Here is a 13,889-nt window from a genome sequence, read left to right as displayed (position 1 = left end):
AACAGAGCTTGAGAACTTCATATTTTTATCACATTTAGCCAAATGGTACCCCCGCCCCAGTCTGCACCAAGTGGGTTGGCTAAAACTCTGACAGAAAACACAAAGTCACACTGTCTAGCAGAATTAAAGGATAGCATTCAAGCCACCACAGCCACCAGAAAGAGAAAATGCAAATTCTTGAAAAGAGGATGCCAGAAGAGAGAAGCTCAGATTAGGGTAACAGCTAACTATCTGACAGATCTCTGCACCAGCCGTGCACAGGGCAAACTTCAAGCAGACAACTAAATCAAAGGTGGAGTTTAGTTTGTTAGAGTTAAATCTACTTTAACAATCCCTCTTTGGCAGAACCTAACTTAATTCAAATTTCCTACAACATAAAATTCAAAATATCCAAGACAAAAATCCATAATTAACTATCACAGAAAGAAGAAAACATGACCCATTTCTTAAAAGACAAAACAAACAAACAAAAAAATCAATGCAATAGAGACCAACGGTAGATAAAACAAATGTTAGGTTTACAGAGAAAAAAATTAAAACACAGATTATAACTACTCAAGGAGGATGAACTGATAGGTTAATAGAGAAATAGAGAGATGGACAGATATGCAATAAAGAGGTATGTTAAAAATGTTAACTGCAGAATCAAGATTATGTTCATTTCAAATTTCTTTCAAGTTTTATGTGTGTTTAAAATTTTGTCATCATAAAGAGATGAAAAAGAACAAATGCTTTACAAGAATCAAAAGTACTATAATCCTGAAGAGAAATATTATTTGTTTGTTAGTGAAATAAAGTATATTTTAATAAACTTGTCACATGCATATAAATCCTTTTGGTCAACTGGCCTAGTTAATTTTATTTATCTGATAATGTTGAGAAGGATATATCAGCATAGTGACTGAATTTATGTTTATATGTGAACAGTTAATTATTATCAGGAAAAGAAGAGCTGTGTGGTAAAGTGAATGTGTACAAGGTTTGAAAGTTAAGAAAATCATTTTACACAGCAGTCTTTTCCCAACTGACATTATTCAAGTCAATTTTCTCTGAACTTATAGTTCTTCAATTTATAAAATGTAGTTAATTTTACATATCCCTTAGGATTATTCTAAGATCAAATGAGAAAATGTATTTTGAAAGTATAACAGCAACTAGAAGCATGCACAAAAAATATGATCATTATATAATAAGTAGGAAAAAAGATACTTGGCCTATTTCAAGGGGTCTCAAAGTCAGTACCCTGTTGGGTATTCTTGCATCATACCCTTTGATTAGTTATTAGAAATATTCAGTTCTTCACTGTTACAAGGATAAAATGAGATAAAGCCTATGAGCACATGTCATAAAATATATAGTGCTAAAATAATGTATTATTAACTAATAGAACTATTATTTTTTATTTTTACTTTGATTAATGCAACCATTTTGATCACTATTTAATAGAAGATATAGAAACTGCAGATATGTATCGCACATGCATATAATTATATGCATATACATAAGGGTTTATATAATACTTTGATCATACACTATTAAATAGTGGTTAAAATTTCTTGATATCTACAAATACAGATAGATACAAATAAATATTCTTTCTAATGGATTATCTCATTATGTAAGTACATTTTCTACTAAGGTTAGCTTTTGCTAACATAAAACTTGCTTTGAATTCTGTGTGCCACATTGTAGTCAGATAATGAAGTGACTACATCTAATTTACAAGAAAAATTACATATATATGAGGAAGTTTTGCCAACATAGGTAATCGTTTTTGACAGTTAAAAATTTATTCGGAATAGTTAAAATAGTTTTATTTCTAAGACTCGTATCTTACAATACAGTATATTACGTGAGCCATTCATATATATGTATATATATGTACCTACACATATAATAGCTTACTGTTAACTGCAAGTAGCTTCAACTAATTAGAAAGCTGTATAACCTTCATAATAGACCTACGCACTGGATGTTGGAGCTGCAAGTTGACCGTGACTGATCTGCCCAAAGGCTGGTCTCCAAAAGGCTCAACAACAGGCAATACAGGACAATAAAATAAGACCTACTCATGAAATTAACCACAATGCTTTCAGGAACAAAACAGGACTATCATTTTGAGAGGCTAAATCCTATGGTTTCCAACCCTGACAGATGATTAAAAAAAACCTGGGTAACTAATTAAAAATAGAGTTTCTTAAAAAAACAAAGATCTAATAAATCAGAATCTCTGGAAGGTGGGGCTTGAAAATGTTTATTTTTTGAGAGCCCTCTATTGATTCATAAGATCGTTCAAGTGTGGGAAATACTCAGTACTGCACCTATGCCATCTACATCTTCTGATCCCCATGGTATTAAAACAGAACCTCAGTCACAAAGAGGTTGATACGGAAACTGATTTTCAGAACTGGACAGTTTTGGGTCTCAAAGCTTGACTCTCAAAAATAAAAGAAAGTAGAATCCTGTTTTGTTTTGTTTCATTTCATTTTTTCAAAAAGAGGATATAATGATCATTTTATTAAAAATAATAATGCTGATAAATAATAATGACTGTTGTTGAAGTATATTGCCTGTTATGGACCACCTGCTATATTCTTGGCATTTTCTTTCATTGTTTCAAATGGGATTTTCTGATTTTTAAGGAGCTGCTTGTTGAAGAAACCAAAAGGATGTGGTGGAAGTAAGATAAAGAATGAGAAGACAAGTGTAGGAAATATTTCAGGCACAACCTATGTTTCATTATACAGAAAGTTCTGAAGCATAAATTACACTTCAGAGCTTGTCCTTCCTTGAAGCAAGGGAGTTGGACTTGCATATTCCTACACGAATCAGTTCCAGTTGGAAGTAGGGAATAGAATGCAAAATCCCCACCACCTTCCACTCTTGTTCACATGGGCAAAGGGCTTCAATGGGCCAAGGGCAGCTTCGCGTGCAAAGACTTAGAAGCAAAACATACAGAAACCGAGAGACAGTTGGGTAGTGCCAATAAGTGAACTGAAGGTATCTGGAGGAGCACTAACAGTGTCGCACACATCAATTTAAGAGATGTTTAATGAAGGCATGCACTACATCAGGCTTGCTGCTCTTAGGTACTGGAGACATAGCAGTGAACAGTCAAAATACACTCTCCTTATAGAACTTACATTCTCAAGGGCTACATGATTTGCAATGAACCAAACTCAGAAATCAAGACTTAAATAAAAGGCATTTATTACAGTGAGTAGTATAGGGAGCACTGGATGCAGATCAAGCACAAGCCAAGAGCCCCTGTATCACTATATGTAACTGAGTTGGCAACTGCTAGAAGGGGTTGATCAATCCCATAGGTCCTCCTAAAAGGCTCTATGAAATTCACATTAGAACTGTCTATTAGAGGATGAAAAATGAGGGAGGCATTTCTTCAAAGGCTCCCATACTTTGTTGGCCAAAAGTTTATGCCACGAGGCATTAACTCCCCCACACTACCAAAATGTGTATGTTTATGTCAAGAAGTTTCTGGCAGCATCCACACTGTGGCAGCCACTACTGTGTTGTCCATGAGCATGACAACAATAAAGGACAGGAAACTAGTAAGTACAGCAAAGGACTGATTTGACATACTCTCAGAGCACATACAGAACAGCCATGGCTGGAATAAAAAATAAAGACAACCAGATATGAAGTTGTGGATGCACGAGATCACTTCTTGAACCACACTGTTCCACTTACTTCCTCCCTGAAATCCAGTCCAATACAGTTACTGTCTATTTAATGGTCTACTGAAATCTCCGCAAAGTCTTGAGGCAAGAAGGTTATTAAAAAAAAGCTATAATCAACCATGCAACCACTGATCCTTAGATCATATCTAATATTTATTAAATATAGCTTTCAACATCCTTTTAGATGTGTCTCACCTTCAGATATCAGTTTGGCTTTTATCCAAATTCCCAGAAGGTATGAGCTCTTCCTTGCTCTGTCTCTGTCAGCCTGTGGTTGTTGTAATGTATATTCAAATGTATCACTAGTCCCAGAAGTCTCAAGAGACTTTGAAGAGACTATCTTGTATTCCAGCATACTCCTCTTCCATTATTTAACAGAAATCCTAGCCTCTCATTTTGTTTGGAGTTAATTACTCCTGACAGTACAGTTATTCCTTTCTTTGCTCACTGGTCTGCTGGAATGAAAAGCTCAAAATGAACTAGCAATAATCTTAATGTTCTATGGAACAAACAGTGTTTCCCTAAGCAAAAACATCCTCTCCATCACAAGGAATCAGGAGGTTAACTCTAACAGAACCTCAAGTGGTGAAGACAAAGTACAGATTCTGAAAGTGGATCACTGGAAGTACTTCCATTTCTCGGTTCCTGTACTTACATATTCCAGCACTGGAGATAGAATATCATGTTATCAACAGTTGTTTCAGCATACATACCACATTCTGAGTATCAGCCCCCAATTTCAACAGGATGTTAATCCCTTTCAAACACATTAGCTAAGTATCCCATATTATATTAAACCAGCTACCTGTAATTAATGAAATACATGTTAATATCTGCATATCCCATGGCCATATGCCCAACCTTTGCTGTAAAACAGGTATCTTATTGAAAGGCAGTTGTGTGGGGTACCCTGCTAAGAGATGAGACATTCTGTAAACTCTCAGTTGGTCACAATGGAGGAGGCACTGGAGAAAATAAAGATAAAGCCAGATCTAGAATAGATATCAGATTTGTAAATGATGTCCCTTTTAGGGTGAAAGATGTCTGCTTTAGTTGAGATATTTAAAAGGGCTCCAGGAAAGGGGAGATTTCTCTCCTCTGTGAAGGAGGAGGAAACTTTTTCAAACACAGAAAGCTGAGAGAAACTTGTCTGAGTCCCACAGATCATCCATCAAAACGTCCCTGTCCGGTTCTAGGAATCTTACTCTTCCTATCAAGGCCTTGGCCAAGAAGCAGCAGCAGAAGGAAAAAAGACAATTGTCAAGGCTATGGATTTAGCTTCTTTGCAGTTCTGCCTTCCTTACACATAGATCCTGACCTGATTGTCAACAGCCTGTCTTGAGACTTTAGGAGATGAAGTTTTCCTTAAACTGACAGAGATATTAGTCTTCAGCTGATGGTTATATGATTCAGTGGGTAATTTCTTTCTCCAGAGATCCCAGTGCCAGTATCTCTGTAATTTTTGTAATATTTATTGCCTCTATACTTCCCAACTATCAGAGTCATAATATAACATAATGCCTCACCTCCTCTTTTTCCTTCATCCCAATCCATCAAAGGTGAGAATCGTAGGAATTGTGGACCTGGCGGGCCCCGCAGGTTTTTTTCAAGACTCCACTTAACCCAGCAAGTTTCTTATTGCCATATGACTCATTAGTGGTCCACCTCCAAAATTTCAGCTTTCTAGGCAACTCTGGATACTACTGTCTTAGCCTGGGTTTCCCAATAAAACAAAGTCTAAAATGAAAGTTTAGTTCACTAAAGTGAAGTAAATCAGAAAGAGAAAGAAAAATACCATATAATATCACTCATATGTGGAATCTAAGAAAAAGGAAACAAAAAAGAAAAAGAAAGACACTAATGAATTCATCTACAAAAGAAACAGACTCACAGACATAGTAAACAATCTTATGGTTACTGGGGAAAGACGGTGGGAAGGATTAAATTTGGGAGTTTGAGATTTGCAAATGTTAACCACTATATAAAAAATAGGTAAAAAATAAATTTCTTTTGTATAGCACAGGGAACCATACTTAGTATCTTGCAATAACTTCGAACAAAAAAGACTGAAAATGAATATATGCATATATATACATGACAGAGACATTATGCTGTACACCTGAAATTGACACATTCTGACTGACTATACTTCAAAAAAATAATAAATAAAATAAAATAATATAAAAGTGTTCATAATTAAAGAAATAAAATAAATAAAAATTAAAAATAAACAACTTTATGAAATCAGATCCCAATGTAGCTGTTTATAAATAAATAAATAAATAAATAAATAAATAAATAAATAAATAAATAAATAAATAAAAAATAAATAAAATGAAAGTTTAAATAAAAGCAATGTATTGGGGAGTATATTCCAAGACACAGAAGTGAGGAGTGGGGAAAAAAAGTAAAATGGTTGAGCAAATTAAAATGATGCACAACAGTTGTTGATGCAGAGAAAAGGCAAACAATAAGCAAAATAAACTATACAGTTTGGTAGGTTTATGATAAATGCTAGGGAAAAAAATGGAAGTAAGAAAGTGGTTAGATATACAAGGGAAGGATGAGTCAATTTTAAATAGAATGATCAGGAAGGGTTAGAGAGGTAAAATGTGGCCAGATCATGTACGGCTTTGATGTACATTTTAAGAAATTTGACACTGAGACAGGAATAAGCCTTTGGAGGATTTTTAGAGGAGATGTGGCATGTCTTGACTTATTTTTCAAGAGCTTTGCCTACTGTCTGGAAAACAGAAAGTGTATGGGAAAAGAGTTGAATCAAGGCAACGTATTGAGGCTATCACAGTAATCTAGTGAGAGAAGATAAAGTCTTGGACCAAAACAGTAGAGTTGGAGATAACAAGACATGATCAAATAATGGATACATTTGGAAGGTAGAACAAACATGACTTGTGGACAGATTTTATGTGGGGTCTAAGATTATGGACTTGAATAATTCAAAGTATTCAAATGGGAAAGAAGATGTAGTATATTTATTAATTTTATTTTACTCCCTGAATAATTGGTATTATTACTACCTTTTTCTTGATGAGGAAACAGGTTCAAGAGAAATTAAGTGGAATGTCCAAGGCCAGTTAATATAGGGAAGAACTAGTATTTGAAAATCTGTCTACTGGTCTGCAAACCAGATGCTTTTCTCTCTTACATTAGACTTCCTTTTCAAAGATCATTTCTGGAAAAGTGACAAAAGTAACTATTTGGAGTCTTTCAGCATTAAATTACAGACCCTTACTTTTTTTTTTTTTTTTTTTTTGCTTAACCATAGGATTTGGAAAAAAGCGGAGCTGCAAAGTATGGATTAAGTGATGTCAGTCGTGTTGGTAGTGGGGAGACTTTAAAATTGTTTTGAAGTTACGAAAATTGAAACATGAAACTAAGAATTGTGAATTAAATCACCCTCTTCACAATCCATATTGTCCAAACCAATGAGCAGCTCCATAGCTACTGGAGCCCTGGAGAGGCTTTGTTGTTGTCAAGTCCTTAATGCCGGTGGTCACATTGATCCATCAACACAAGAAGAGAATGTCTCACGTTTCACTTTAACCAACAGATGTTATCCTCTAATGAAAGATGACACCTTAATGAACAATCATCTTGAAGGAAAGGAGAACTACTCTGGGAGTACCAACACTTAATTTGTTGGTCTGGCAGGAGGGTAGGAAAGAAGCAATTCTATTGTCTGAAAAATAAATCTTTGGAGGTTGTACATTCCACCTTTTCTAAAGAAATCCATCTAGACATAGGGTTCCCACTAAACTCAAGATTTTAGATCGACATCCCTAAGGATAAAGAATTACAGGAAAAACTGTCTAGCTCCACCATACTGAGAACCCGTAGAGATGAAAAATGATAAATGCCTTTACTTTGGGTTTGTAATTCTCAGCTACCATAAGAATTCCACTGACTAATATCCAATTTCATTAAATAATGTCACCTTAAATTAAACTCTTTCAGGAGTTGAAAGGGTACTTTGATGAGTCAATTTTAAATAGAAAATTTGTATCTCAATGATTAGGAATTGATTTGGAGATTCAACTCCACTGAGTCATTAAAACACAAGCAAATGTCTTACGCTATTAAAATAAATCCAGTGGTGCTAGTATTTGTTAAGGTAAAAACAATCCTAATGCATGCTGAAAGTTCCAACTTTTGGTAGAATTTTGAGTCTAAATCAATAATATTATAACTTAGCCTCATTTATACTTGTGAAAAAGAAAGTTATTAATCATATTGAAACAGGGCTAAATATATAGAATATTGCAACTGGGCAAAATTTGGAAACTTTCAAGTCTGTGAATTTAATATACATTTGTTATATATGTTGTACAAGACAATCTGTAAGACTCAACACAGAGCTATCAAATAATAATTTACAATACTAGGAAGGCCAGACAGTAAAAAGTATTTAACAAATATTTTTCTTTAGCATAATATGCATAATGTATTAACAAAGCAGTATATAAATACACATGTGAAAAACAAGTCTTTTCCCTAAGTATCTGAGAGTATAAGTAATTATATGAGAAATTAAAATTTTAGGATTCAGTTGGCATGTGCCATTAAAGAGATGTAGATAAAATGCTAAAGGATTTCAGAGGCGTCTACTTCCAGCTATGAAAAGGACAGGCACCAATCTAAAGCTAATGTCTTGGCATCCGGTGACTAGAAGTGAATTAAGTAATTAAGCAAAATATAAAGTAAAATCTTGGCAATGCGAAGTCCTTCATTAATGACTGACTCACTTGAAACATGGAGGAGAAATCATGGTAAAATCCACTGTACATTTCCTTTCCTTCGTAAAAGGAGTCCAAGTAACATAATAATAGCTTTTACTTTTATGATTCAGTGTCTTCATCATAGTTCTGTTATTCTGGTGCACTCCAGTGGAGCGTTATATAATGGTTCAGCTGAAAATGTTATTGTACTTGAGGTTAAAGGTATAGCAACTACACTGGAAACTAGAACTTGATTTCTCAAAAAAGATGTCGATGTATCTTTTTTATTCCCCTTGGGTAATTTCAGTCTTCAAATTGTTGATTGAAGGATGAGTACTTGTATGAACTCCTAAGCTTTGTAGCACAGTTGTTTGTGTGTGTGTGTGTGTGTGTGTGTGTGTGTGTGTGTGTGTGTGTGTGTGTCTGTCTGTCTGTCTGTCTGTCTCTGTGTCTGTGTCTGTGTCGGTGTGTGTACTAACAGGTTTAAACAGAGAATCAGAGATCAAAGCTGTCTTTCCCCAAATGGCTTTCCCAAATGTTCTTTAACTCTTTGGCACCATTTAAAATAGCATCTGATTCATATAACACATGAAAAACAAGCTCCTTCTTAAGATCCTGCACCCATCATTCTAGGCCACTTGAAACACACCTGACCATGGCTATGAAGAAGTCCTAAATCACCATCTCAAGAATCTGGGGTAAATTTCATTAAGGAAAACATGATCCAAAATCTGTATTTTCTCATCATCAGAGGAAAACATTTCTGTATACCTGACACTAGGTAATATTTAGTCTTTAGTTTTGACTTTTAACATAACTTCAGAAACAAGAAGTTTCTTCATCATGGGGCCATACGCCCTACTGTCTGAGGTGTGGGGGAAGCTGAAGGCGGAAGCAGGGGAAGGCTGTACAGGTACTAGGCTGTCTGTTGCCCCGACACCAACAGGATTAGCTAGAAGATGGGAGACAATACGTGCGAGCGAGAAAATGTCTGTTGCTTCACTTCTGCCTTCCAAATCTTGCACAGGATTCCTGCTTATGTCCTCCCCTAACTGGGAATATATGGAGAAGGACATTCCGGAATGCAGGTGTTAGCGTAGGCAGCGTGAAACTTTACAAAGCCACCTTGTATCACGTATCATTTTCTTAAGCTAAAGTTTAAACTCCTTAGCATAGTATGAGACTTTCTCAAAAATCTCTGATTTCACTTTCTACCCCTGTTGTCCCCCTACCAAACTATATCCTATACCATGCACGTCTCACAATTTTTTTTCCTGTAAATATTAATAGATGTTTTAGGATTTGTGAGTCATAATGGTCTCTGTTATATACATTTCTTTCTTTCTTCCTTCCTCTCTTCCTCTCTCCATCCCTCCCTCCCTTTTTTCTTTTCTACAACCATTAAACCATTTTTAGCTCACAGTCCTGTAAAAATAGGTCTCAGGCCAGTTCTGGTCTGTGGGCTGCAGTCTGCCATCCTGTCTTACCCTATTCCTAAGATACAGAGACTTACAGTTATATGCATTTTCCTCACATCATCACCTATTTTCAATAAATAAATCTCTCTCTTTATACATGTCTTTCTTTAAGAGATATGTGTTCCTCAATGTTCTGTACCTATAAAACTCCTGTTCATCAGATAAAATGTCTTTATCCCTAGGAAAACTTTCTCAATCTCCTTAACAATAGATTACTTTCATTTTCCCCATAGAACTTTATATGTAACTCTATAATAATGTCTTGTAATTTTTAATTTCTCATGCATATCTTCTTGATTGAACTATCAGTCTTGTCAAATCAGTGCCGACATTTCTGTATTTTGATTTGTCATTTGTCAGGGTCTAGGACAATGGTAAGCACTGAGTGGGCTCTCATTTGATAAATATGAATTGTAACTATATTTCTATTCATTGTGCCTCTTTCAACAAAGGATTTGAGGCTACTTACAGCAAAGTATAAATAATGAAATGACAAAATAGAAATGTAAGAACAGAACCGTGGAAAAGGAGGCTACTGCATTACTAAACCACATGTCAACATAATCACTGTGGTTGAGTTTCAAATTCTATCCTATGCCTTTTCGGAAGCAAGAAGAGAAACACAATCCATTAGATTGTTTTGTTTACAGAATAGAATGAAGTGGCATTCCATTTGCTCATGAGAAACATTCACTTTCTTCCTATAGAATTCAAAATCAACCTCAAGAAGAGCTTTATACTGGAAATCCCAGTCGAATGATATGATAAACAGTGTCCCCACGGTTCTACAGCAAATACAGTAGTGAGTTGAAAACAACTGAAATGGGAGTTTGAGGAGGATGAGAACATTCAGATGCAATCTGGTGCCTTGAATTATCTTCCTGATACAGTTTTAGAGTGATTTCTTTTATCCACACAGACACTGAACAGGGAGCTAGACAACTACAGTCATGACCAGCAGGGATATAGCCTGGTCCATTGAGTTTGACAAGCCAAGGACAGAAGACTGACAGGCTGCTTTGAAGAAGAAAAGAAGGGAAGGCTACAAAAGAGAGCTGCTCTTTACTACCTGCCCCAAAGAAGAATCTGTAACAAAAAAGGGAAGTTTTGCTAATTTATTCATCTATAATCACTCCTGGGTGGAGAACTGAGTAGGGAGGAAAGGAAAGAAAATTATCTGATACCGTTAAATACTGTTGCTTCAACACTGAGTGACAGTGGAAGTTTTCTTGAGGAAAACGTGAGGATAAGATAATAGGGATGCACCCAACTGCTACTGCTACATAAAATGATACCCAAGAACATAAAACTACAATACAAGTTACAATGAAAGGAATTTTGCTTTGAAGCCAGGTTAATGGTGGTCAGTACATGTAGCCCAACGGTGGTCATACTGATGCAAGAATACTTCAGAATATTAAAATGCATATGTCTAAAAATTCTTTCCTAAATCTGACCCTTCTCGGTTGGAGTTTGGATGGAAACCAGGGAAGAGACAATTTTATGTTGAGTTTTTATGAAACAGATAATCTGTTACTCTATGTCATTTCTATATTTCAGATTTAACAGTTCAATGAAGAATTTTAAAGCGGATAAATGGTAGGTGACTACCATTTACAACATCTCTTCTATGTCTGTCCCTGTGCAACACTGTCTCTTTTCTGCTACAGGCACAGCCTCTGCTCACAGCCTCCATCAGTTTCTAACGAACTCTGGCTGATGCTAACGCAGCTTCCACTGATGCCGTTACTGGTCACATCTCTCCAGCTCTTCTTCATGCTTGTCTCTCCTGCCAGGGTCACGTTTCCCACTCTTTCTGGTTTATAGATAAAATACAGTTGGGTTTTTTACACTCTATGAAATAGGGCACATGTTCCCTTTTATACAATCATTAGATCTGTCAGATACAACTAAAATCTTCCTAACTAAGCTCAGTTACCTCTCCATCCTGCGGGTAATTGTTAGAATGACTTTTAAGGCTGGAGGTTTTCCTGGGGCTTAAATATCCTAAGTCTCAGATTTCAGACGGTCAAGAGTTAAATGTTTACGCTTCTATATTAAGTTTTGTGGCATTTGAAGTTTTCTGTGATTTAGTTTCAACCTATTTTTCTGGCTTTCTTGTAATATGTCCCTCTGTGAAATCTCTGCTTCAGCCAACATACATTATCTGTTGCCTCGTTACGTGGACCTGAAGAGCTTTCTTCCTTGTGTCTTTCTTCTGCGAGTGCTCTCTCTGCCTGCAGTGCCACATACACCCTCTTCTGCTTATGGGATTCTGACTGGTGTTTTAAAACCTGGTCTTTATCCAACTTCATCTGTAAGGCTTTCCTTACCTTGGTCAAAATTTTTTTCTTCCTTTTTGACCCTCTGTGACAGTGGGAGGACTTGTGGAAATGGAACGGCAAATAAGAAAGAGTTAGGAAATTTGATTTCTATTCTTGGTTCTACTAATTATATGACCTCAAATAAAACTCTTAATGTCTCATACTTAATAATAATTATCCAGATTAACATTCAGTTCTATTTTGAGCTCCAAAAGACATCTTATGCTTTGAATTTATAGCATGAAAATAAAACCTTTGAAAATTTTAAAGTGTTTTACAAATAAAAGTTTCCATTTTATAATTAAAATCATTGTGTAGTGCTGAGCACAAAATCTGGCATTTAGGAGGAGCCCAGTGCTAATCACAGTACTTTTCTCTGATGCTTTCAGGTTCACATTGTCCCACAATTCATTTATGTCCAGTTTTTTCGGTCTTTTTTTTTTTTTAATCTCTGGGTCAGAGTTTGAATAGTTTCTGTTGCCATGTCTTCAAATTCACTGATCTTTTTTCTGCCATGTCTAATCTGCTTTGGCTCCATCCAGTGTATTTTTAATTTTAGGCATTTTATTTGTCCATCTCTAGAAATTCCATTTGCTTCCTTTTCATATTTTCCATTTCTTTCCTCATTGTATTTATGTATCCCTTTTCATTCTAGAACACGTGGAACATACTCACATATGTTTTGACATCCTTGTCAGCATCATCTTACTCATTTCTGGGTCCATTTCTATTGACTGATTTTTATCCTATGTGTGAATCATATTTTGCTGCTTCACCCCATGCCCAGTAATATTTCATTTGGTTGCCAGATGTTGCAAATTTAATCTTATTGGGCACTCAATGTTGCATTCCTGTAAATACCACTGGGTTTTCTTTTGGACCACAGTTACGTTACTCTCCTGAGGATGCTATATAAGACCCTGATACTACAAAGTGTTTACATGCTGGCTGTTGAAAAATCAACTATTCCCAGTTTTATAAGAGCCCTGGCAACTTTTCGGTCCACTGCTTTCTGCTGGTTAGCACCTACTCACACGGAGTTCTCAGCTCAAGGGTCCCTCCAGGACCTTTCTTCAGATCGGAGATCACTCACTCTTGCCCATTCTAGATCTCTCTCTCTCTCTCTCTCTCTCTCTCTCTTTTTCTCACTGAGCAACTCTTTCATCTCTGGTACTCTGCTCCACTAACTGACCTCCCCAAACTCTGACTCCATCCTCCACTCAGAGAGCCCCCTCCCACAACTTGCTTATGTTCCCCCCGCCCGCACTGCTGACTGACACCCTCCCTCCAGGCAGTGAGCTGGAGTAATCACTACCTAACCCTTCATAAAACTGAATTGTTTGCCTTAAATTTCCTGTGGGAGAAACAAATACAAGACTAGCTAAAAGGAAATAATGCAGAAGCTCAAGAGATAAATGTCTGGAAGTGAGTCAAAGAGAAAACAATCACATAGATATTAAAGTTTACCAGTTCACAAAATGCCATAAGTGTCTTCTTTCATTAGTGTCATAAGGAACCAAAAAAAAAAAAAAAAAAAAAAAGGAAAAGAAAGAAGTCTGATCTACTGGAGATATGAAAGAATACTTGGAATAAGTTTCATTTTTCCATTGACTGTCATAAGAAATTAAGAGTTTGGGCATTTGGTTTTGAGGT

The sequence above is a fragment of the Camelus dromedarius genome, chromosome 9, assembly GCF_036321535.1.
Source record: "Camelus dromedarius isolate mCamDro1 chromosome 9, mCamDro1.pat, whole genome shotgun sequence".
Classification (NCBI taxonomy): domain Eukaryota; kingdom Metazoa; phylum Chordata; class Mammalia; order Artiodactyla; family Camelidae; genus Camelus; species Camelus dromedarius.
This window is presented reverse-complemented; position numbering follows the sequence as displayed.